Source organism: Pinus tabuliformis, chromosome Q (genome assembly GCF_031772625.1).
Source record: "Pinus tabuliformis cultivar Carrire ecotype Pingquan chromosome Q, CPIR1, whole genome shotgun sequence".
NCBI classification, from domain to species: Eukaryota; Viridiplantae; Streptophyta; class Pinopsida; order Pinales; family Pinaceae; genus Pinus; species Pinus tabuliformis.
The window spans coordinates 1,139,250,379-1,139,253,292 of NC_142296.1; the positions used below are offsets into that span (position 1 = coordinate 1,139,250,379).

At 47.7% G+C, this 2,914-nt stretch overlaps 1 protein-coding gene across 3 annotated transcripts in view; it reads left to right on the top strand.

Moving 5' to 3' along the window:
• LOC149223587 (uncharacterized) overlaps positions 1 to 2,914 on the top strand; it is a 45,512-nt gene that overhangs the window by 7,495 nt on the left and 35,103 nt on the right. The gene's annotated exons all lie outside the window — the stretch shown is intronic.

A 2,914-nucleotide genomic window follows, 5' to 3' on the forward strand; every position in this document is an offset into this window, starting at 1 on the left:
TGTGAATTCCCAATTAGACCTCACAACATTTAGGATAGGAGTCCCATCCAATATGTGGGCCTAATTGCCACCCTGAATGTTTTTCTCTTAGCTGTCAAATGTGGAGATGTTAGAGTGAGGACAATGGGAACAAGGTCAACCCAAGATTGAGAACCCGCAGAACAGGATACAAGAATGTGACAAAAAAAAAATAAGAAGGAGCATGCCACAAGAAGGATGAGTGAGCTAAAACCATCTCAGACTTGCTATTGGAATTTTTGAGTCTATCCATTAGAAATTTTTCCTGTACTATCTGATTTATTTCTTCCTACTTGTTCAGTTACTTAACAAGTTATTTACCATGTAAATACTGAAAATAAATACAAGTACAGTATCAACACATACAGATCATCAACTGAAAGAAACAAGCACACAAGTGACACCATTGTTTTTGGACTAATGTCCCTGGAAAAACCCAATGTGGGAAAACCGGTGCAGCTATTCAGAGGGTTTTATTATTATGCAGTTTCAGAATACAACTAGGGTGCCAGAAATGGCTCACCCAACAGAGAATGCCCTCGGCAGTAGTACCTCTTAGTCGGAGATAGATATTTCGGCTAAATCACCGAATGAACGATTCCACAGCAACATTGCAGCTCCTGTTGCTATGCGTCACCCTATCCAGCTCTCTAGCTCCAATCTGTCCCATGAAAATCTCCAAGCGCTGCCTCTAGGGCCTGCGTCATCCTATCTGGCCCAACGTTAGCCTATTTGGCCCAGCGTCAGCCTCTCGGGGCTCTGCGTCAGCCTCTGGAGCCTCTGCGTCTCACACGCTGGCCCTCTCTAGCTCTGCGTAGCTCCTGGCTGCCTCTACGTGGCCTCTGGCTGCCTCTGCATGGCCTCTAGCTGGCTTTGCATCAACCTCTCCCGCCTTCCGCGCTGATCCTCCATGTACTAACTCTGCCTCTCTGCTATGTATTCACTGCCCCTCATCTGCAACTTAGATCACTTCACTCAATTTCCTCAGCAAACCCTGCCCCAGAAAATCAAGTTCTTGATCTTTTTCAGTGTGTTCTCCAACTGACCCTCAAGCCTCTTCTTATACTTTTCTCGTTGGTCCATCAACGACCGAGATTAAATCTCTAATCAACAGCTAAGATTAGATTTCTCTTGATCCATGACTTTTGGACCATTCTAACCCAATTTTATATTAATTCACATTAATATTTTGTTAAACTTAGGAACTCCATTAAAAATATTAATTATTTTAATATCTCCCAACTGGTTAGATTCTTTCCAAACCATTTCTGGGTCTTGGAGATCTCATGTGCTTTAGCCTCTCCAGCAATTTTCGTGGCTAGAGCACATTCGATGCTACTCGAAATCAACACTTCCTCTTAGTGAGGACTATGCTCTAGTAATACTCCTCAGTGAGTATCGCCCTGATCATCCAGCATTGGTCCCTGTGCTGATGCTAGGTCTCCCTGCCCAACATCCTCTGCACTGTTGCATCGTGTATTGCGACCCATGGCCTTGCCACTGCCACTGCTGCATCCATACAACAACTCTCTCTGCATCCATGCTGCTGCCTATGGCCCTGCCACTACCACTGCTGCATCTGCACTGCATCCCCTTTCATCATGCTGCGTCGTGCTGCCCATAGCACTGCCACTGCTAACTGCTTCACTGCAACTCAGTTACTGAGAAGTAAGTAACTGATCCTCCCAACTCTGACATCTCCGTCAGGCTAGAAACACTCTCGATGCTGAAGCTCTCTCTGTTGCTGACAAGTGCTCCATCTACTGACCTCTGCGCTGCTGCAACAACTCCATGCCTCACGCTGTCCCGGGACTCCTGCACTGTAGCACTCTCTGTTGCTCCATCTACATCTGTCTCTACCGACATCTGCCAATCCTGCTACTCCTCTTCGGGGCTCCCGTAGCTAGGTATAATCCAAGAGGTTGGGTACCTCGAGGATCCTGCCTCTCATCGTCTGTAGTCTGTCTGACTACAACTCGATGTCTCCCCACTTCCTCTCAAGTGGCGCATGAGCACTCATGGCACAGTCGTCATCAGTCTCCACTTCTTTCTCAGCCCTCACTGGTGTTGCCTTGGTCTCAGAAGCCTCTCCCTTGCTCTTCTTCATTGGACACTGGTTCGCATAGTGACCCAGTTCCCCATAGTGGAAGCATTTGACCTTGGAGAGGTCCTTCTTCTTCTGTTTCTCCTTCTTTCCCTCAGATGCTAGGGCAACATCCTTCTCTTCCTCCTTCTTGATTCTGACTTGCTTGCCGCTACTTCCCGCCTTGGTCAGCCATCTGATCTCTTCTTGACGAAGAGCCGCCCACAGTAAGCTCTGGACAAATACCTCCCAATCCTCTGAGACTGCGTTCAATGCGGTCCTCATCAACATCTCCTCATCCGCGTGGCCCCTATGGAAGTCAGCTGATCCCGGATCTCTGTCAATCTCCCGAGGAAGATATCTATCTGCTCGCCCCTCTGCATCTGGTATGACCGCAACTGATTTTCTAGAAGCATCTTCCTCTGCACAGAAGTATGCTGATACAACTTCTTCAGAGCATCCCACATCTCACTTGTCATGCCCTTCTCGGCAATATGTGGTACCACATGATCCTTGACCCTGTCAAGAATGATGCACTTAGCCCTGGCCATTGCCTCTTTGTACTTCTCATTTTCAACCGGGTCAATTGGGATCGCTATCGTTTTCAAGGAAAAGTGCTTGATGCGATACCTGTCTAGAATGGACAAGATCCTGGCCTTCCAGACTACGAAGTTTGAAGCTCCGTCCAGTCTATCCTGATCTCTTAGCCCATTCACTGCCATTTCACTGCTCCTCTTTCGACTCTTTCGAGTCTCCCTACTCCCCTCCTAGAAGTCCTTTGATCGACTCCTGCTGGGTCTCTCAACTTCCCGT